At 33.1% G+C, this 24,932-nt stretch overlaps 1 protein-coding gene across 3 annotated transcripts in view; it reads left to right on the top strand.

Moving 5' to 3' along the window:
* The window catches only part of MARCHF1 (membrane associated ring-CH-type finger 1), a 663,738-nt gene that overhangs the window by 115,444 nt on the left and 523,362 nt on the right, over positions 1-24,932 (top strand). The window lies entirely within an intron of this gene.

Consider the following 24,932-nt stretch of genomic DNA (forward strand, 5'->3'; position numbering starts at 1 on the left):
AAAATATTAAAAGACTTAAGAGGTAGCACATGATTGCTAAAAACATAGCATACATTAGATTGTAAGCTCTTTGAGGATAGGTTCTATAGCCTTTTTGTATTCCCACAGCTTCATTTTCCTGAAACATAGTAAGTATTTAGTACATATTTATTGAATTGAATATAATTTTCGCAAGTCATTTAACAATGTCATTTCGGTGATACTCGTGAAGATGGTGAAGGAAGAGATGTAACTTGGATGGTAATAAATTTAGATGAATTTTTCACCCATGGAATGACGTGACAAAAAATAATGATGATTGAAACATTTCTAACCTAGAGAGAAGATCTCTAGTCAGATACCACAGGACTCTTTCCTTGGTTCTATTTGATCAAATACTTGATTGAATAATAGACTAGTTAAAGAATATATAGTGAATATATATTCACTATACATAAAAATGTATATAATAATAGTCTATATAGCCTATATACTTTGTCTTATATACAGTCTGTAATACTTACTATCTCCCCATTTTTTCAGTTTTCTTTCTTCCTTCCTTTCTTCCTTTCTCTCTCTCTCTCTCTCTCTCTCTCTCTCTCTCTCTCTCTCTCTCTTTCTTTCTTTCTTTCTTTCTTTCTTTCGCAAGTTAATGGGGTAAAGTGATTTTAGCTTTAGCTTACACAGCTAGCCAATTATTAAGTGTCTGAGGCTGCATTTGAACTCAGGTTCTCCTGACTCCAGGGATGGTGCTCTATCCACCACGGCACCTAGCTGCCCCATCACCATTTTTTTCCACACACAGGAGGAGAAGACAGAGTGGTGATTCTATTGACTGTTGCCCCAGAATAGAGGGGTGAGGGCAGGAGCAGGGTGATTGTTGGTGGGATCTCACAGCACTGGCACAAAATGCAGAAGTACCAGAGTGGAAGGGAAAGGTTGCTGAGTGAGTTAGGAAGTAATATTCTCTTAATTAATGGATTAATTTTCACCAGATTGTTACTTTATTAGGGTTCTTGACCTCTTATCTGTGGAAATAGTTGGAATTAGTTTGTCTCCTGTGCATAATTTTTATTTTTGAGAAATTTTAGTAGTAAGGAATGTCTAGAAATGTCTAGTATGGCCACTTGAACAGGACATTTCCATCTTGAGCATTTCTTCTCTATGCCTTTCCTTGTATCTTCCATGAAAGATCAATTTCTAGAGGCTTTCTCCAGCTTTTTTAATGACAAAAATACCAGGGCCATACTGTTTCTGTTGATTCTCTTCCCTTACTCCTTGAGTGATGTGTTACCTTTTTTGCCCACCAAGGCTTGGACAAGTCATCTCACTTCTTGGGAACCCATTCTTCTTATCTGAAAATTGATGGTATGGGTTTAGACTTGTGAACCCTAAAACTTTAAACCTTAAATAATAGAGGGTTAAAATAAAAGGACAGAAAATATATGTTAGAAATGAAATTTTTATCTCTGTAGATGCAGACCATCTGTCCAAGATGATCACCCAGAACTGAGAGAGACATAGGCTTATTGATCCAAAAACAAAAGATCAGGGAAATCACCAACACCATTAGGTGACCTGACAATGAAGGTTGTACAGTCTTAAATTACCCAATAGCTCCTCAGAGACTATGGTCCTTACATAATACTATCTGATAATTTTTATCTCTTCTTGAACTTTAAGCATCATGAGGACACCATAATTCTTCCAAAATCCTAATCATTATCTTCCTATGTTTGTAATTAATATAGGGGGAGACAGTCAATGACTTCTTAGGTACTGTAAAGTGAAGGCTGAACACTATTCTCAATCAGCCTTTTTACCAGGAATATAGTTTTGAAAAATTCATTTATTTATATTATTATTATTATTATTATTATTATTATTATTATTATTATTATTACACTTTGACATTTTTCCCATTTTGATCAAATATGACATCATTACATCAGCTATAGATCAAGAAAAGAGGTTTAGAAAGAAAAATAAATAAGCTGCATATTGGAGAAAGAGATAGCTCTCTTGAAGACCTACAGTTGTCAAGAAATATAGGCAGGCCATAGTACATGAAGTGGGTAATACATTTACACTATAAAAAAACAAATTACAGAGATCAAAAAGGGGCAGTCCCGTTTGATTAATTAATTCTTACAAACAATAAGATAAACTTTTAGGACATTTCATTTTTCCTCCAAAAACATCTGATATCCTTCTGTATCCCTGAGGGTCAGTCAATGACTTGACATTTCCAAGTACATTCAGGTTACTTGTAGGTATTTTCTTTTCTAGTAAAAGAATCATCTCACCATAAATTTTAAACAGGTTTAAAACACATAATTTGGGACCTCTTTGATTTGCCAGTTGTCAAACATAAATCTTAGTTACAAATAGAAAATTTTAGAACCAAAGCAGTTTTGTACAACCCAGTTTTAAAAGACTCAATTTAAAATCTTGGCATTATTATTTATGTTATTTTTCCCCATTTGAAAGATGCTATTCCATTAACAAAAATAACTTCCATAAAAATAAAGAACATACAACTTTGATAACCATTTTAGGTGTATATTTATTAGGTGATTTATAAGTCATGTTTAAAGAATCAGGAATAAACAAATTCTTAGATAGAAATGGATTCTTCTTTTAAAAATTTACAAAAATAAAAAAATAAACTGCAGGTCATCCATCTTTGGATATATTTAGTTTACAAACAGAAATGAAGATAGTTATAATAGAGACTAATGTCCTAATGTCACAAAAACTTTATCATACTTGATTAAATATCCCCTTAGCATTTTGAAAAGGTAAAGGATCTTAATTCTCACAGGAGCATGTGGCTGACAACACATGCCAAGGCTATTTAGCCTAGCTGGTTATTAGAATTAGATAATTATGAGCATATTATTTTTCCTTTATGATTATAGGAATCTATCACAAGGACAAAGGAAGTAGGAAAAGAAAACTTTCTTTTTTAATTTTGATGTCAGTTTTCAGTTAAGGCTATATGGATGATCAAATGCCTTGAGACAGATTTTAAATTTGTAAGATAAGACATTTCCAAATGTCATTTCTGAGAAACCAAGTTAGGAAAGTACAACCTCAGAGCTTATTGAAAAATAACTTCCCCAACCTTTCACAATGAATCTGTCACCCACAAATGTCCCTGGTAAAACCTAAATTTCCTTGTTATCTGCATTTCAGACTCATATAAAAAAAACAATTCTCACTCTGATATCTTTAAGAGCAATTTCCTATAATTAGAGATTTAAGCTCTAAACTTTATATTCTAAAGGATCAAAATATGCCAAGTGGTGACTATAATCTTACAGTGAAAACAGTAATATAGCAGAAAAAACTCATAACTCATTCTATTATTGCACATAAGCACTATAATTAAAAATGAAATGTAAACTTGGGATTAAAAAATCAATAATCCCAATTGACTCAAGAAGCACATTCTAAAACAAAAATTTTAGTAGAATATGTTTAGTTATTAACCATGTTTAGAAAGACATAAATATAGCACAACAGTGTTCCATCACATACATATACCACAGATTGTTAAGCCATTCCACAATTGATGGACATTCCCTTAGTTTCCATTTTTTTCCACTGCAAACAGAGCTGCTATGAACATTTTTGTACAGGTGATGTTTTTACCCTTTTTCCTATTGAGAAAGAATTGTGGAGTTTGAACAAAGACCAAAGGATATTACCTTTAATTTTTTAAAAAAGTTGTCTTATTATGTAATCTGCTGTATCTCATACTATATGTTTCTTCCTTAAGGATATGATTTCTCTCTCATCACATTCAACTTAGATCAATGCATACTATGGGAATGATATAAAGACTAACAAACACCCTTCTGTGGGGGTGGGGTGGGGGGAGGGAAGCAAGATTGGGGGGTAAAACTCAATAAATAAAACCTTTCTAAAATTAAAAAAGACATAAATATAAATCATTCCTTTTAGAATTCTTTAAAAAAAATTAGAACAAGTTCAGTGACTTTTTACATTTCAACAGATGTTATTAACTTCAATCATAATAAAACTTCCATAAGAACAATCAGATTTCCAAATAGGACAGCACATGAATTATCATATTTCACTAAACATAATCATACTCAAATCTTATTTCCTAAAACAACAATCAAACCAGCATGGAGGCTTTTCTCTTTAAATTTATAAACATAATGATTTTACATATTTTGTTTTATAAGTTTAGTTACTTCTACCCAAATATATTCATCATTCTCCAAAAACAATATTATTCATGATTTTGAATTATATTCATTACCATAATTCTCACCTATGCCATAGAAATGGCAATAAATTTGTATCAAAAACTCCATCTCCTTTCTACTGACAGTAAGTTAGATGCTTCTGCCTAATGACAAAATGTTTCACAAATAGTAAATGCCTACTTTTAATACCTTGAAAAATAGAAATTTTCTATGAAAGCTATACGTAGGGACATAACTTGATCAAGTGAACAAGATCTAGGAAAATGAAACTCCACAGGAACATTCAAACTCTCATTTCATTATGTAGCTGGAATCAAAATTCAAAGTTGTTTTGAATCAAGTTCACTGAGAGCAGAAGGATTATCAATAATTCACTTCACTGCTGAGTCAAAGCAAAAACTCTGCATCAAAACAAGAACACAATAAAAATATATAGGGTTCCTTGTCTCTGATTTCATTAATCAAAGTAAATTGGACAAGGGTGTTATTATCAATATAAGATTAATATTTCAATGAATTAACTTACAATGAAAATTTTTCACAGACATTGACTTTTACAAATTTTATCACAAAGTTTCCAAAAATTACTTTCCCTTAGTAAACCATGCAGAGTTATGAAAAATTAGATTTAAAGAGATAATAAAAAGATATTAATGATACTAAATATCAATTTAGCATTAGTTTTGCACAATAGCTATTTTTGAAAATTTTCACACTTGACTTTTAAAGACATTGTTTTACTAAATACCTAACTTTTTAAAACCCAAGGGGATTTTCCTTTAAAAAATTTTCATGTCTCTTATCCCCCATTTTTGATAACTACAAAAACCTCTGGGAGGTATGCCTGTGACCCATTCTACTATGAGATCTTTTGAGATTAAGTCAATTAAGACAATCAGAGAAAACTCAATTAAGTTAATAACTTTATACTCAGATACAGTATTTTTGGTCAACACCTATAATTTTAAGTTCCCAAATGTTAAGTTTATTTGAAAATCTGTCCTTTACTAACAATTATAGCTGTTAGATTTACCAATATTTCTTAATATTAAAACATTTAAGACACTCAAATTATGACTTCTAAACTTAAAAATTTTAATCTAAATTAATATATATTTTAGTAATGCATGAAAAATCAGCTCCTATAAATAATTATCTAATTAAAAGTGATCTTATAGTTTTAATATATTTCTCTTTTTTTTGTTTTGTTTTTTTGTTTTTGCAAGGCAAATGGGGTTAAGTGGCTTGCTCAAGGCCACACAGCTAGGTAATTAACTATGTGTCTGAGACCAGATTTGAACCCAGGTACTCCTGACTCTAAGGCTGGTGCTTTATCCACTATGCCACCTAGCCGCCCTGTTTTAATATATTTCTTAATGTCAATTATAAATTATTAGGTATCCCTCTTCCCTTTTTTTTTCCTTTCAGGGCTGAATCTTAGCTCTGAAAAACTCCTACAGATTTTTCTTTCTGAAATTAAGACAGCTCTAGCACATGGTAACATAAGAATTTGCTTTGCTTCTAGCCAGGTGTGACTTGCTTTAAAAAAGCTTCTTATAGATATTCATCTTGAACTTTTACTCCTAGTTTAAACACGATTTACTAACTGATATCCAAAGGGAATAATTATCTTTGCAGTTTAAGTCAAGTCACTTATACTATTAAAAATACTCTAGCAAGGAGCTAGGCCATGAAATCTTAAAAATGAAGACATACTAAATTAGATGATAATCTGCTACTGCTTATTAATTTTCATTTAGTCTTTTTAAACAATTAAATCCACAATCCAAACAAATAGAAGGAGTAGTTCATAATTTTAGTACTTTCATTTCATTTGAACTGGACTAGAAATGAACTCAATTGCCCATGAAACTTATTTTCCCCAAATGTTATCATATAGAGTCATAGATCAATAATTTAATATTCTACATTTTATATATGTATTTAAAAATTATCTCAAAATATCATTTTCAACTTCTGTCCTTTATTCTGAAACCAAAAGCTTGATTACTCCATGAGAGCTCGCCAGACCAGTACAATATATAATGCTAGAATTCAATCTACCCAAACATGAACACATCACTAACATTTCAAATTTGCGTTCCATACTCCCTGAAAGATTTAATAATTTACATACACATACAACACATACAATATAACCTTAAAAATAAAATTACAAAACTTTCATAATCTTTTTAGATTTTAGTCAAATTCTGATAAATTATTTGCACAACATTTCCTGTCTTGTATGGTGAGGAATAAGACATTTCTTTTAAAACATAAACTGGAGATTTTTAAAAAGTTAATAGATTATAGTTTCATATATAATATTCAACTAAACTCTAAATTTCCACAAGTTTCTTTCATATCGGCAGAACATTTTACATAAAATTTGCAACCTTTAAAATGCTCAACCAAAATCTAAATTTCTCTCTATTATTTTGAATCCAATTTTCTTAAAGCAAATCATGCTTTATAGAAACCTGAGCTTATAGCAAGCAGAGGGAGAAATTGAGCCTCCAAATAAATGAGATAAGAGAAAATTGTGCAAAATGATTTTAAAATGAATGACCATTTTTTACTCAAGCTGGGACTAGGGAAAAAAAGATTTTCCCTCCTCAAAATCATAATTTATGGATTAATAATCCATGGTTTCTAAGTGACATATTTAACAAAAGAAATTGCCATTCTTCACCTCTTTTATAAATGAAAAAAATCATGGAAGGGATATGTCAGGTGTTTAGAAAATAAACCCCCTGACAGAGAAAGCTCTAGTAACTAGGTAATAACAGAAATAACAGTATTAAACAAAGCAACAAAACACCTGAACAGACATACACTTAAATTCTCACATATGGGGGTGCCAAAGGCACAATCCCTAAAATAAAAGATACAGATAAAACAGGGGGAACCCCCTTTAGCTCTCACTCTAAGTACCCCAAACATATACAGAGTTCACTCTCCCTCCCCCAATAAATTCTCACTTTAGAAGAATCCTCAAAGCTATAAACAATTAAACCAAAACATACAATATATGGGAGAACCCCACTTGCTCTCACCCTAGAGAGTACCAAAGATACAAACACACAAACTGGGCTGGCACACAAAGCAAGTCTCATATTATTGGATGCTAATAGTCCCAAACATACATAAAAACCAGAGGGTACCAAAAATACCAGGAATGCTAGTTCATAAACCAGAGGAAACTCTAAGAGGCAAGAATTTCAGTAACCATGAGTATAGTGAGACTTAAACCAGGAAATTCTCACCAGAGGTAAGAATTTCAGGAACCAGAGGTAAAATCCTAGGAATATTTCAACTTCATACAAAACCAAGGTTCAAAAATAGAGCAAATAGAGCAATTCACTGTGTAGAAATCAAAATTAGTTAATCTGAATCAATCAATAAATATTTATTAAGTATCTACTATGTGCTAGGTGTTATGCTAAGTTCTGGGGAAAGAAAAAGAGGCAAAAAAGACATTCCATGCCTTCAAAGTACTCACAGTCTAATGGAGGAGTTCACAATCTAGTGGATGAATCAAGAAAAATGTATTCTATTATTGTTATAAAAACAGTTTATTCCCTCAGAGTTGTTTAATTCTTGGGCAGACATTTTGTAGGAATTATTATCTATATGATGGAAAAACTGATGAAGACTAGATAAAGTGACTGTGAAGCCTAATATTCCTCATTGATATAAACTATTTAATTTACAAAATGTTCAATTGATCTTTTTGTTTTAACAGCTTCACCCAAACCAGTTTTGGGTTGTAAAGCTTATTTATTTTCTTGCTTTTTTGATTATTTTAATTGCTGTGTATAATAACATGTATGTATAAAAAACAAACTGGAATAAAGAAGTACATAGTATGAAAGAAATAGAGCAATTAAGTTGAAAAAGTGATAGACTAACCATATTTCAAGGTCACCTTTGACTGACTCAAAATCTGTCCAAACTTTTGTTTAGGGATCTAATATCTAGCACTGTTAAAAGTCAATCTACCCCATTTCCAACTCAAAATTGTCTAATCCCACATCTGTCAACTAAAACAATTTGGAATAGAGTTGGGATTTGAAAAGTTACCAGACCTTTTCATTTGCAAGGAGCATGTTTCAATGGAGATTGAGGACCTGTCCCTCCTCAAAATTCACATCCATAGCCCTATGTCATGGTACATGTGTACCCTAAACCTTTAAACCTAAAAAATAGGGTTAAAATAAAATGACAGAAAATATAGCTTAGACATGAAGTTTTATTTCTGAGATTTACCTGTATAGGTGGAGACCATCTGTCCAAGATGATCACCCAGAACTGAGCGAGACAGGCATATCAATGCAAAACAAAGGATAGGGAAAATCACTAACACCCCTTGGTGGCCTGACAATGAAGGTTGAACAATCTTAAATTACCCAGTTACTCCTCAGATATCATCCTTATGCAATGCTATCTGATTAATTGTTTGTTAACTCTTCTTGGATATTAAGCATCATGAGGACAAGACAAGGTTTCTAACATCCTGACCATTGTCTTCCTGAGTATGTAATTAAAATAGGGTGAGATAGTTAATGATGTCTTGCCTACTTTAAAGTGAAGGCTAAATATTATTCTAAAGAAATCAGTCTTTTTACTAGGAATATAGTTTTGAAAAACTCATTAATTATTAATATTATTATCTTTTGACAGACTGTAGATGTATTCTTGATTCCAGTTTTAAGTCCTATCGTGCCATGTCTTTTATGTTGTTCAATTTTTTTCATCATGTTCTTTATGACTTCATTTGAGATTTTCTTGGTAAAGATACTGGAGTGGCTCACCATTTCTTTCTCCAGTTCATTTTATAGTTGGGGAAACTGAGGCAAATCATGTGAATTGATTTTCCCAGAATCCCAGAGTTAATCAGTATCTGAGCCAGATATGAACTCAGGTCTTCCTGATTCTAGACCTGGCATCCTTTCCACTATACTGCTATGTATTTTACACCACTTCTTTAATATCAATCTTATATAGAAGGTAATTTTCTACAGTCTCATTATACTTACATTCTATACTTATATCCTAACAGTGATTCAGATAATATTAGGATAGGCTTATATTTTGTGTTTATTATAGGAAGCAACAGACAAAAATAAGGGAGAGAGAGTGAAGTATTTAAATGATTTACAAACTAAATAATGTACTCCTGAATCAAGAATTGACTGACTCAAAAAAAAAATCCCTTCAAATTGTCAGGTTCTAGTTCAAATCATGCTGCTAGCACTTTATAGACATTTAACCCAGAAATATCACTTCTCCTTTCTGGGACTAAGTTTTCTCATCTCCCAGGAATGAAAACACTGAATTTTAAGTGATTTCTATATCTCCCTGCAATTCCTGGTCCTAAGAATTTAGGAGAGAATGGGAATTCTGAATGTGGGATTCATTGTCTTTTCACAATAGCCAATAATATAAGAGGGAGAGGTGCTACTGGTAGTTGGAGTTTTATTGCCCTATGCATACAGATCATTGAAAAATCATTCAAGCTACTTCTACCTTGCCACATGATGCAATCAGAAGCCTAAAGTCCTAAATAATAATTTTAAGCTTGATAACTCTGGATTCTTGAGCAAGTCATTAAACTTTTTTTGGACCTTCATTTCTTTATTTGTAAAATGAGGTATCTATACCAGATTGGCTCCAAAACTACTTTTTAATTCGAGTTTTTATGTTATTTTTGTTATTTGTTTTATTGCTGTTGTTGCTATTTAGATTATTATTATTACTGACAAATCATAATTTCAAAAGGATACTTTACTGGAAATATTTTAGAAGAAAATATTGTATTATTTCACTCTTATATTTAACTCCCTTTGAGCAGTAGCCTTCTTTCTTTTATTATTAGATGGGAATGTAGAAGAATGACTTCAAAAAGTCAGGGAATTCAATGATGTTAAGTAATTCCAGAGTTTTTGCAAATAAAGTATGTCAACTAAGATAACTATGGCATTTTAACTTAAAAAATCATATTCATCTTATTATGCACTGACTGCTTTCCCTTTTAGGTTCAAATTCAATATTAATTTAGGATTCTAGAATAATTTCACTTTTGTTTATTTTTCTATCTAGTTATCTCTCTAACATATATCTACTTGTCTATTTCGTTGTCTATCATCTATTTGTGAACCCTTTGTGCTAACAGGGCTTATGCTCTGACAGATAGATAATCATTAACTGTGAAGCAAAATGTAGGCTATATCAAATCAACTTACTCTTCCAACTAAGTTTTCTCTGATGTTTCAGAAAAGATTTCTGTTTTGTTTTGTGAAAAGTTTTTAGTTATTTTTATTTTGATCACTAGGGGAAAAGATGAGAGATACTTACATTAAAGTTCCTAGGCATAAGCACTTAAAGAAATCCTTAAGCTGGGGTTGGAAAAGAGGAAGATTAAAAGGATCTTTGAGGGTATGCTAGCTGGGAGAATGCTTAGTAATCTGTAAGGAACCCGGACCAGGCTTGTGATTTCATTCCATTTGGAGAGTTCCTAGTAAGGAACTTTTTCATTGTATGTTGAAACTTTGTTTAAGAGTCCTAAGGAGTTGCCTGGGAGAGTTGGGAGGTTTAGTTTCTTCTCCAGGATCACAAAGACAAAAGTATGAGAAGCAGCTTCAAGGTCAGCTCTCTTCTATACTCTGATGCTTCTTCTGCCCAGTTAAAGATGATAGAAATATAAATCTCTCATAGTGGGAGTGAGAGAGGAAGTAGCACATCTCACTGTAGAAACTCAGCAAACAGCACAGAATGGATTTTGACAGTATGAGGTAGTTAATCAACACAGTAACATGCTAGGGATGTAGATTCTGGAGTAGTTCTGATCTTTGGGTTTGGGACTGAAGTCTACTTTACTTCACATGGAGCACCTTTGGCTCTTTCTTACTTTACTTTTTTTTTAATCAATTTCTTCAATATTTTGAGGATTACATGTAGTATTAAAGAAAAAATCATTTATAACAATGAAGTGCAAATTTATTTTACAAGATTTGTAAGTAGGGTAGTCAAGAGGTATCAAATCAGTATCAGAATGAGGCATTTTCTTTTCTGTTCGTGGTTTTTGTGGGAATTTGTTTTTCTTGACCAGGAACATTTGTTATAAGCGTTTTGTCCCAGGAATGGGAGGTTGAAAGGGACCAGCAATATAATGTGGCCAGCTCCAAGTCCCTACATTTTAATGTAGGGATTTCCAAGGAGGAACCAACCAAGATGGTGGTGTGAAGCTAGCATGCTCCCTGAACTTTTCCTTACCAAAGATAAGTGAAGTATCCATTCTGACATTTAAGCTACAGATCCCACCAAAAAAAGAAAAGATTCAAAGAAGTTTTCAGTGGCAGACATCCTGGAGGATCTTCAGTGAATGTCTATCTCTTAGGGGGGAAAAGGAGAAATAAAGTCCAGGAGAAAGGAGAGCAGGAGAGCAGGAAAGCCAGCAGGAGGCTTTTAGCCATAGTGAAATCCAGGTCCTGACAGCTTGACAATAGCAGAGGTCCTGGCAGCTGAATAGCAAGTCAGCAGGGAGGATCCCAACCCTAAACAAAGTCTGAACCCTGGTAACACTGGGGCAAAAGACAGGACTGGGTTGGGAACAAACCAATGCTAAGTTGGTACCTGGACATAAAGGAGGAAACAAACCTCTGCAAAGGCAAGGCCCAGACTGCACAAGCAACATTTTGGCCAGTGACAAACTTGCAATCATACTCCAGCCATAGCAAAGCAAACAAACAGACAAACTTAGATCTTTACTCCCTATACCCCCAAGAGCAGAACTAAACAACAAAGATTAGCAAAAAAGCTAAAAAAGCACTCACTATAGAAAACTACTTTACAGACAAAGATGATAACAATGCCATGTCTGAAGAAGAAATCAGTGAAAAATCACTTACAGGGTCTCACAACAGTTTATGAATTGGACTCAAATCCAAAAGCTCATCAAAGAACTTTAAAAAAGAATATAAAATCAAAGAAGAGAGGAAGAAGAAAAATGGAAAAAAGAAATGAGAGCCATACAGGAAAATTATGAAAAATTGAACAGAAAATTCAGCCCCTTTAAAAAGGAAACCTAAAAGGTAATGAAAGAAAATAGAACCCTAAAAATTGGAAATGAACAAATAGAAACCAATGAATCGATGTGATTACAAGATTCCATCAAACAAAAGGAAAAAAACTGAAAAAATTGAGGAAAAAGTAAAGTACCTTTTGGGGAAAATGAATGACCTGGAAATAGATCCATGAAAGACAATCTATGTATCATCGGATTATTAGCATGCCCAGATCAAGAAAAGAACTTTGGGGAAGCTAGGTGGTACAGTAGATAGAGCACTGGCCCTGGAGTCTGGAGTACCTGAGTTTAAATCTACCCTCAGACACTTAATAATTACCTAGCTGTGTGGCCTTGGGCAAGCCACTTAACCCCATTTGCCTTGCAAAAAAAAAAAAAGAAAAAGAAAAGAACCTGGAAAACATCATGCAGGAATTTATAAAGGGAAACTGTCCAAACTTGCTAGATCAAGAAAACAATACAACTATTGGAAGAATATACAGAACTCCTCCAGAAAGAGACCCCAAGAAATTCAAATATAAAGGAAATACAATCAGACTCACACAGGACCTCTAAGCCCCAGGAGTGAAGGATCAGAAGACCATATATCAGAGAGCAGAGGACCTGGGATTATAGCCCAGAATGTACTACCCTGCAAAATTCAGCATATATTGTCAGTGGAAAAGATGGATGATCAACTAAATAGAGGACTTCACAATTTCCTGACACAAAAACCAGAACTTAACAGATAATTCAATAGATGACTCAAGAGTTGCATAAAAAGGAAAATGAAAAGAGGAAGGAAAAAATGAAAGAAAACAAAGCAAGTGGTATATAACACTAAAAGGGAAGACATAATATGTCTAATATTGGGGAACTTTTCTTCTTTCAGAATAATTAAAGGGTTGAAAATAATTGAAGAGATTGCACTTAAAGGATATGGGTGTGGTTGGGTCTTGCCTTTCTTTTGAAGAGGTCCAAGATGATGTCACTGTTAGAGACAAAAAAAAATTAGCACTTTGTCTAATGAGGGCATCTTAAGCTGGGTGGTTCTGAGTGAGTGTCAGCTGAAGTAAAAATTTCAGGGGTAGGGATCCTGATCTCAGATAAAGTAAAATCAAAAACTGACCTCATTAAAAGGGATAAGGAAGGAAACTATGTCTTCTTAAAAGGCACCATTGGTAATGAAGCTATATCATTACTAAACATGTATGCACCTAGTGCTATAGCATCCAAATTCCTAGTGGAAAAGCTGAGTGAATTACAAGAAGACATAGTCAGCAAAAATTTAATAATGGAGGACCTCAATCTCCCTTTCTCAGAACTAGATAAATCTAAAAATATATAAACAAGAATGAAGTTAAGAAGGTGAATGAAATCTTAGAAAAATTAGATATGATAGACCTCTGGAGAAAATACAATGAGAATAAAAAAATATACCTTTTTCTTGGCAGTACATGGCACCAGTACCAAAACTGACCATGTGCTAGGGCACAAAAACCTTGTATTCAAATGCAAAAAGGCAGAAACAATAAATACATAATTCTGAAACCATGATGCAACAAAAATTACATATAAAGGGTCATGGAAAGATAAACCAAAAACTAATTGGAAATTAAATGCCTTTATCTTAAAATAATGGATGGATCAAACAGCAAATCATAGAAATAATCAACAATGAAATCCAAGAAAATGATACTAATAAGACATCATACCAAAATTTATGGAATGCAACCAAGGCAGTTTTGAGGGAAAAACTTTATATCTCTAAATGCCTATATAGATAAAATAGAGAAAGAAGAGATCAGTGAATTGGGTATGCAACTAAAAAGCTAGATAAAGAACAAATTAAAGATCCCCAATTAAACATCAAATTAGAAATTCTAAATATCAAGGGAGAGATTAATAAAACTGAAAGCAAGAAAACCATTGATCATATACATCTTATACAAAACTATGAGTTGGTTTTATGAAAAACCCAATAATTTAGACAAATGTTTGGTTAATCTGATTTAAAAAAAGAAAGAAGATAAACAAATTACCAGTATCAGAAATGAAAAGGGTAAACTAACCACCAATGAGGAGGAAATTAAAGAGATAATTCATTGCTACTTCACCAAACTGTATGCCAATAAATTGAATAACCTGAGTGAAATGGATGAATATTTACAAAAATACAAACTGCGCAGATTAACAGAAGAGGAAATAAATTATTTAAATAACTCCATTTTAGATAAAAGAAATTGAAGAAACCATCAATAAACTCCTTAAGAAAAAGTCTCCAGGTCCAGGTGGATTTACAAGTGAATTCTACCAAACATTTTAGGAACAATTAATTCCTATTCCATATAATCTATTTTAAAAACTAGGAGAGGAAGGAGTTATGCCAAACTCCTTTTATGACACCAACATAGTGCTGATACCTAAACCAGGAAGAACCAAAACAAAGAAAATTATAGAATTGTAAGGGAAAGTGGCCTAGCTCTACCAGATCTAAAACTATACTATAAAATGGAAGTCATCAAAATTGCCTGGTACTGGTTAAGAAATAGAGTGATGGATCAGTGGATTAGGATAGGTTCAAAGGAAACTGCAGCAAATGCCTACAACAATCTACTGTTTGACAAACCTAAAGACATCAGCTCTGGGTTAAGAATTCATTATTTGACAAAAATTGTTGGGAAAACTGGAAAATAGATAGCAAAAACAAGGTATTGATCCAAATCTCACCTCCTATACCAAAAATAAGAGTACAGGGTACAGGATTTAGACATAAAGGGAGACCCCATAGATAATTTAACAGAACAAGAAATTATCTATCAGATCTATGGAAAGGGGATATTATGACCAAACAAGTATTAGAGTACATTATAAACTGCAAAATGAATGATTGTAATTATATTAAATTAAAAAGTTTTTGCACTAATAAAATCACTGATGCCAAAATTAGAAGGAAAGCAGAAAGCTGGGAAACAATTTTCACAACTACGAGTTGTGAAAAAGGTCTCATTTCTAAAATATATAGAGAATTGTGTCATATTTAAAAGGTCACAAGTCATTCCTCAGGTGATAAATGGTCAAAGGATATGAACAGACAGTTTTCAAATGAAGAAATTTAAAGCTAATATAATCACATGAAAAAATGCTCCAAATCATTATTGATTAGAGAAATGCAAATTAAAAGAACTATGAGGTATCACTTCACACCCATCAGACTGGCCAAGATGAGGAAAAGAGGAAAATGATCATTGTTGGAGAGGTTGTGGGAGGATTGGGACAATGATGCATTGTTGGTGGAATTGTAAATGGATCTAACCATTCTGGAGAGCAATATGTAACTATGGCCAAAGAGCAACAACACTGTTCATACCCTTTGACCCAGCAATTCCAAGTCTAGGTTTATATCTGGAAGAAATTATAAAAAAATGGAAAAAGTCCCACAGATTCCAAAATATTCGTAGCAGCTCTTTTTGTAACGACAAAGAATTAGAAATTGAGGGGGATGCCCATCAACTGAAGAATGGTTAAACAAGTCATGGTACAGGAAAATTATGCAATATTATTCTTCAATAAGAAATTATAAATGATCAGACTCTAAAGAAGCATGGAAGGAATTACAGGATCTGATGCTGAACAAAGAGAGCAGAACCAAGAGAACAATGTACATTTTTATAACAACATTGTGAGATGATCAACATTGATAGAAGCAGTTCCTCTCAGCAGTTCAGAGAGCTAGGACAACAGTATTAGGCTTTAGACAATGTTATTCCCCATCCAGAAGAAGAAAAAACAAGAAAAACAAAAACAAAACAAGCAAAAATAACTTTCAGAATTTGAAGAAGACATTATAAAAATTATCTCTTATGTATCTCTTTCCCTTCTCCTAATTCCTCATACCAAAAACAACTAATCTGTAATTTTTTTATCAAATATATATATATATATATATATATATATATATATATATATATATATACACACACACATACACACACACAATGTTAACCTGACTGTTCACCACTGAGGGGAGAGAGAGGTGGGAAGAGAGGGTGGAAGGAAATTTTGTAATTTAAAAATATACATGTGCATGTGGATGAAAATAAATAAAAAATAAAAACTAAATACTAAAATTATTAATGTAGAATTTTCATTTACACATTAGAAATTGGCAAGTGTTCAAGACTTGAATTATTATTTTGTTGAATTTTTGAGTTAAAGCTATGGGGAAAATAATGCATATTAAGCTTAAATGTATATACTTTTTTGAGAGTAAGTTGTTTAACATTTACCAGAATATTATTGGGTTGGTAGAGAAAAAACTGAATTTTGTTTATAAAAAGTACTAATTTTTTTAATAGAATAAGGTTAGCATGGAGACACCAGTTGAACAGTCTAGGGATCTTAGGCAGTAACTAGGCTAGAAAGATAATAATAGTGGCATTTAGGAGGCATCTAAAAATCTTTTGTCCACTATACAATTAGAGGGTTCCCACAAATAGGAAGATAAACACTGCAGATTCAAGGACAAATTATTAAAGGAACTTGTTTGCTCGGAAACTCTCCTGATTAGCATCTTCTTTCCAATACTCATGCTGGCCTACACACAGGAGCCTGCCCTCTGGTTGGGACAGGCTGGATGTATGTACTTGTACAGTTAGAGAATAAAGTTCAGTTTGTCTTAGGTTATCATAATAAATCCCATAACCCCAGAGCCCACTTTTAATATTTTTTTCAATTGTCTAAGAGAAAGACCAAAATTTCAAATTGGATTTTCTTAATTCTACTAACAAAAACAAACTAAACCTCTTATAAATGTAATCATGACATTATTTCCACAGAGCAAATTAATCTTAAACACTGGATTCTTTCCAGATTACTTCTCTTTATGCTACTTATTTTTTTCACTCAATTAAATTAAAAGTTTCCTTTTTCTATAAAGAGTAGAAAAGAAGTAATAAAAGCCCTATCATCCTTGGTTTCCATTGATATTCTTATACTATAGAGGGCATTTCCATTGGTATTCTTATAAATATGTGAGCTAGAGAATATGTCCCTCTCCTCATTTGCCTCATTGATTGATGTAATAACCATAGTCATCCCACATGGGAGTCAGAGGGTCCGCTAAGGTTCAAACATCCCAGAATTTTTACTGTCCTCCCCCATAAGCAATTACTATACATAGCTCTTTGTTTTAACACATATTAATGCATTTTCATTTATTCACTTAAAAAATTTTTGAATTGAGGATAGTATTGCTAAACATAGCTAATTGTTCAGCAGGTGTTTACCTGATCCTGTATCCTGCTTTCTGACAGAATAATGGCTAACATTTTTACAAAAACAGTTGTCTTGTTTTTGTAAAACACATCCTTTGATGAGACGCATTCATTCCATTCATAAAGATGTCCATCTACCCATATTGTTTCCTTCCAGCTCATTCTTGCCTTTATCTTTCTATAAATATCTCATAAAATGTCCACCAAAATATTGGTAACTTTTTTTCCAGTTCCTTTAACATTGTGTGGTTACCATGCAACACTCAAGGTTGTTTATTTGGTACTTCTCACTTTCAATATTGACTGCTTCACCAGATTTTATAATAATTTGGGTCCTTGAAGATAAATTTTATGACATTTCTCATTTGCAATTTGTTGCTGGAAAATATGAACACCTAGATAATATAGCAAGAAGACCAACTTGGCCTCAATTCTGGTTTCTGTTTCACCCTGGTCAGGTGATGCTGAGCATGGCAGCTATCCTCTTAGTACTCTCAAGCAACTCATTAAAATTAAGTCTTACAAATGAGTTTTTGACCTGCATTGGTTGAAGGAAGTTGCTACATGGAAGGTCTATTTTTTAAAAGTAGAGGTCTTTTGAACTTGCCTAGAATTAAAATTCTGAGATTTCTTCCCCCACGTAACATCTAAAAAAAAGACTTCACTAATGTTCAACATTCTTAGTTCTTTACAAAAAGGATAACCAAATGTAAATTATTTCCTTTTATCTAATTCCCCCTGTAATTTTCTCTTTTGTCTCTTTTTTGATTCTTTAAGCTTGTCTGTTGTTCCCTCATAAGAATCTTTGTGTCCAAAGTCTTGTTTTTCTCTGATTGAATTTATTGATACTTTTTTTAAAAAACAAAACATTCTTTCATAAATATTCCATTGAACTCTCCTAAAAAATTAAGAAAAATGACTAATATCTAATAGGATATACAACATTTTAAACCCATGTTGCTCTCTCCCTCCAAGGGAAATGTTATATATTTTATCATGTCTTCCCTATTTTCTTCCTTTTCTTTTAAGAGATCGACCTCAAAGACTCTTTATTTGCCACCAAAGTATAGATATCCTTTCTTCCTCACTATTGTGACCAACTGGACCCAGTCTAAGACTTGGTGAGGCCGAGCTTCCTCCTCTCTAGTATGTCTAAAGCAGTTGGTCTATACATGCCTAGGACTCTATTAACATTGATAGTCCCTTTTGTCATCTGGTAGTCACCAGTTAACAATTGATAGTTAATGAAAAACATGCCAAAATTTGCACATTTCTATATCAGTTTACTCACTGTCATGTGGAAGGGATAGGAAAGGCAGGGAGACAGAAAAATGTGAAACTCAAAAGCTTATAAAAAGATGAATGTTGAAAGCTATCTTTGCATGTAATTCGAAAAAAATAAAATAACTTTCCAAAAAAGTTGTATATTTCCTTGTGCCTTGTATTTTTCAATGTTGAGGCAAAAAATGAGCATGAAGAGTAATAATTCAATATGTTGAAATTTTTATATATTTAATCTCCCTCCTAACGAAATATCTTTCTCCTGTTTGCTACTTCCCTGCTTCCATCCAGCCTACTACCAATTCACTTCTGCAGTGAGCAAACAAAAATAGCTTTAAATTTAGAGTTGTGATAATAATGAATTATACTGTGGTTTACCTTACGGACCATAAAACATTTTTAAAAATAATAATGATAGTTAACATTTTATATAGCATTTACTTTGCTAAGCACTTTACAATAATTATCTTACTTGGTCCTCAAAACAACCATGAGAGGTATGTGCTAATATCCTCATTTTATAGCTGAGGAAGCTGAGACAAACAGAGGTTAAGTAACTTGCATAGGTTCACATAGCTAGTGTCTCAGATAGAATGCAGCTCAATGTGACTTCCTGACTCCAGGCCTAACCCTCCATCTTCTGTACTACCTAACTGCCATTATCTTTCTCAGCTCCTGAAATAATTTAAATATATCATTTCAAAATTTTCAAACAGTTTGGTAATTTTTTTCATTAAAACACTAGAAAAATGTTTTCAGAAAAAAAGGACTCTTTTACCAGTATCTTGCTAAAGAAAATGTTCCATATGGCATATCTGCTTTGCTCTAATTCTCCTTATAGCAATATTAACTTTTTAAAAAATGTCCTTTTCCTCTAATCCATCAATTTACATTCTATTGACATAACAATTCCTATGATATTCCTTTTTTCATTTTTTAAAAGGATTTTGGCCTTCATTCTCCATTCTGATACCAAAGTTTCCCTTAGTGGTCTATTCCAGTGGTTTACTGATATTTATATTTATCTCCTTTTAATCCCCTCATGGGGTATTGATTTTCCTGTCCCTGGAGATATTTAAGCAGGTACTTGATAGTTGTTAGTCAGGTATGCATTGGCTAGATTCATGTTTCAGATAGTTGCTGAAATAGATAATCTATCTTTGAAATCTTTTCTGACTGAGATTTGCATCATGGATAGACCAGTGGAAAGCATCAGGAAGATTTGAGTTTGAATCCTGCCTCAGATACTGGTTGTGTTGAATTTGTCATGGGCTCATTTCCTTCCTCTATAAAATATGAATAATAGTACATATTTCACAAGGCTATTATGATGATTAAGAGAAGCAAGGTATAGAAAGCATTTTACAAAATTCAAAGCACTATATAAATAAATGTTAGCTGCTGCTGCTACCACCACCATCATTACTGTTTCTGCTGCTACTATTACTAGTACTAAAACTACCTCCATTTTATTACTACAATAATAAGTACTGCTACTCCTCTTATTCCTCTTCCTCCTCCAACCACCTCCATTAGTTATAAAAATTAATCACTTAATTATTCTCTCTTGGGAACCTGGATAAAGGAAAGCAAATGAACTTTTATGAGTTGTTTCAACATGGATTATCTTGGTGCTAACCTATAATAAGAAACATCGCAGCTAATTGTGTCAGTTTAATTTATGCTTTATTGTGATTTGTAATACTTTTTTCCTGTTTAGTTTTGAATGATGATTTCATATATATATATATTCACATTCTTCTCTCATATCTTTCCTGTTAATGTATATGCATATGTGTTTATCCATGGAAGTGTTTTTCTCTCCACTGAGGTGATATGTGCTTCCAGGGCTGAGGTCATGACTATATATCTATGTGATGGTGACAAATAAGACATGACTAGAAATATAGCCCATTCAATTTGCCATAGCTGGGGAGAGAATTTAGAAAGGAGGGTGGTAATCTGTGAATACCTGCTATACCAAATCAGACTCAATTGAGGCTTTGGATGACAGCTCATCCTATTGCAGTGTTGTATAAGGTTCATATCTCAGCTTATTCTCAGAAAGTCTGGGATGAGGCTCAATTACATGGCATCACTTTTAGTTCACCTGCCCATCATTTCTCAGCAATACTTTTGCAATAACCTCCTAACTGGTTTCCCAGTTTCTAGCCTGTACTTTCCTCATTCTACCCTCTATAGAACTGCCAATGGTTATTATTACTACAATAAAGATATGATGATGTCTACCTATCGTTTTCACAGAAAATCTTCAGTTATTCCTTATTGCCTCTTGGATAAAATATGGTCATGCATTTCAGGCCCTCTCCAATGGGACCCCTATTTACTTTTTCCAGGCTCATTCCATATTTATTTTCTTTCTCCCTATTTTCTATTCAAGCTGGGTTTTGTAGCTAAAAAACTAGCTGTTTTCTCAGAAATGTCCCTTCTCTATCTTCTGAGTATTTCCTCGTCACCTGCTTTATGGAGACCCTATTTTCCTTAATAGAAGAGTTCAGGTGCTATCTCCCTTAAGATTTCTTTTCATGATTTTCCTCTCATAGACATTCCTAGTTATTAAAGCTTATTTTAATTTCTTAGTAATTATAGGAGGGAATATGGCCCACTGGATAGCTATTCCTAGGTTCAAGTTCTGCCTTTGACACTTATTAGCTATTTAAATCTGGGCAAGTTTCTAAGTACTTTTGACCACTTTCAAAATTATATATCATGTCGAAATAGTCATCTTACATTGATGAGAATACCCTCACCTGGAAGTTCACTACATCAATGTAGACGCACAAAACTAGTCCCTAACCTTAATAATTCCTTGGGTGTATTGTGTGGTATTTCCTCATTAAAATATAAATTTTAAGGGGTGGCTAGGTGGCGTACTGGATAAAGCACCGGCCTTGGAGTCAGGAGTAGCTGGGTTCAAATCCGGTCTCAAACACTTAATAATTACCTAGCTGTGTGGCCTTGGGCAAGCCACTTTAACCTCATTTGCCTTGCAAAAACCTAAAAAAAAAGAAATAAAAAAATATAAATTTTAGGAGAAGGACTGGTTTATTTTTATTTTTTTATCTTGAGTGTCTGAGGTAGTACTTTTCAGGTACCTTATTAGTACCTGATACTTAGTACTTGATTGAGGCACCTAATAAATGTTTGTGGAATTGAATATGTGGCTATACAAAAAAAGGGCAAGCTGGCATATTCTATTATTTTGATCAAGGATCATGGGTAGAATCTATGCAGCAGAACTATTCAGAATGAGGGATGCCATTGACCATCTTCTTAAAACTACCTTTGTTTTATATGAGCACCATTAGGAAGTGCTCAGTTGTGACTCATGGCTTTGTGCTTGTTTGATAACTGTGAATGGTTGAGTAGGTATAGAAATTCACTCCTGTCAGACAAATAAAGTAGGCCACTTTCAGGGCAAAGAAATTCTTGTATAAATTTTTTTTTCACTTCTGTTGTAATGAGACCAGGAAGAGAGTTGTGGTTGTCAAAGTGTTCTTCATCAAACTTCTTCACGAAAGGGCTTCATAAGTACAAGTCTATAATTTTGCTAAAAGTGTTAAGCTGGTATGCATCCTGAGAAAGTAGAGTGTTGAAATACAGAGGGTGCTAAAAGCTTCTTTTACAAAGAAATATTTTTAGAAACATTTAAAATGATAGTTGATAGCAATACTGGATGAGAACTAGGACACACATATAATGCATACATGAGTTATAAAATAATTTTCCTATGTTGTTAAAACATGTTCACTTATGAAGGCAAAAATGGACCAACTTTGACTTGTTTGCAAAAAAGCCTCTAGAAAGTTAAATATCCTTTTCCTCCACCTTGAAATTCAATTCCAAAGTTAAACTTTAGTATAAAGAAACCCTAATTGAAATAACTCAACCATATATAAAAAGATTTGTCTGAAATTTAAACCTGACTTTTGATCTTGGAATAAACAAAGAATATATTGTAATTTAAAGAAGTAAAGGATAGAGGAAATTATTAAGCTAATTCAATGTAAAAATCTACCTTTGCTTACTTTTTAATGAATATATCTTACAGAGGCATTTGAGAGCTTGATGCAGGAGAAAAATGAAGAGAATTGTGAATATAACAAAGAAAATTGGGGGGGGAGATGTAAATTGACTAGGACCTACTCTTGAGATGCAAATTAAGTAGAAGTGGAGAATTGTGATTGTAACAGAAACAATTTGTCATCTCAGAGGTGGCTCAAATTGGATGGAGATCTTCTTGATGTACCATTGATTCTTTAATGTAAAATTTGTATCCTGATTTCCTTAGGCTTTACCCTCTACCTGGTGCAGAAAGAGAAAGAGTTCACCTTTTGTCCTCTGGATGAGAGGCAAGACATAAAAAACTGGCCACAAGACATAAAAAACTGGGCTGGACCCTGGCTCAGTGCCACACTCCCTTCTGACCTGTATCTCTCTCTCCCTAGTCCTTCCTATGTCTTGTAACATTTTTAATAAATTTTGTTTTCTTTCCACCCTTACTTTCCCAAGTCTGATTACCCATGGGCAAAACTGAATTCAAGTAGCCAGCTGAACTATTTAGGTAATCACTTAGTTATGCAATTAAAAGTTCTATGTGTAAATATAGTTTTCACATTGTTTCTGAACATGCTAAAGAAATGGGACCAATATTGCTTTAAATTTTTAAGTAAATATTTTTCTCAACATTTTGAATTCAGAATATAAGTAATATTATTTTTATGCCCCTATTTCTATTCTCGCCTCAGTTGAGATAAATTTACTATGTCTGGGTTTTCAAGATTATTGTTGTTGAAGCAAATAACCTCTCTCGCCAAAGTTCTGATGACAGAAGAGGCATTAGCTTTTAAAATTTATGAATTTGACTAACAAAAATTTCATTCTTCCAAGCTGTGTGAAATCCAGATGTTCAGAAGATTTTCAGCTATGGTAAAAGAGTTTCAGGGGATATTTAATTACACTTCTTTCAGAAGAAAAAAATAATGTCATTTGCCTCCAAATTTGAACTTTGAACTAAATAATCAAAATTATTTTAAATAAATTTAATATATCATGATATGAAAATATGTCTTAACAAATTCCTAAAGATGCTTTAGCATGCTAGTTGTTTTCTTTGCCATACTTACCACACACTTCATCCTTTCTAGCTTTAAATCTTCTGATCCTGTGACCTACTCTCCTTGCAGCTCTAATGTGAGTTTAAGTGAATAAGAAATACCTTTTCCCTTCTACCCTTTCAGCTCTTGTGGATTGCAAATCTAATTATAAAAGTCCATTGCTAGAAATTAGGTATTGATTTGAATAGTTTTCGGTGAATGTATCCGGTCTACTTTTTTTGTTAGTTTTTGAGAAAGATCATCAGAAAATTAGAATTTGGAATATTATGAAGTTGATTATTGGAAGTAAAATCACATTACAAATAAAGCTCAGAAACATAGGATACTCTCAAATTGCAGCTGATTTCTTAATTTTAATATTTCTTGATTTACACAAAGAAGAAATAGTCATTTTTAATAAGATTTAAAGAAATTTAGATAACTACTTTTTAAATTTTGGAGTAAGTGTGAAAGACTTTGGAGGATTATACTTTTCCATAAAGGAGATCTCCCTACAACTAAATAATAGACTCACAAAAAGAATGCTTCCCAAAACTGATCCATAGGGTGGTGGGGGCACTTTCTCCTTAGTCAGACTTATTCCTCTTGTTTCCCTGAAGTGAGAAAAAAACACAATTAACTTTTTAAAAAATCTAATACAGAAAGACACATTATCTCATATTCTTTGATCTCCCCCCTCTCTGCCCCCCCCTCCTTTTCCCCCTCTCCTCCCCCTTGCCCCTCCTTCTCCTTCCCTCTCCCTGCCTCCCCCTTTGGACCCCTCCTTCCATAAAGTCACTGACACTCCTCACTTAAAGGCAACTCCTTTGACCTAAGGAGATTATTGTAAATACTTGAAGGACACTGCAAGCTCTCCATGCTTTTCAAGGAGGAGATTTGGCTCCAAAATAGGACACTAAGCTTTTCAGTCTCCTGCTTATTTAGCTCGTCAGCAGGAGGCTGTGTCTCT

This window comes from Macrotis lagotis, chromosome 3, assembly GCF_037893015.1.
Source record: "Macrotis lagotis isolate mMagLag1 chromosome 3, bilby.v1.9.chrom.fasta, whole genome shotgun sequence".
NCBI lineage: Eukaryota > Metazoa > Chordata > Mammalia > Peramelemorphia > Peramelidae > Macrotis > Macrotis lagotis.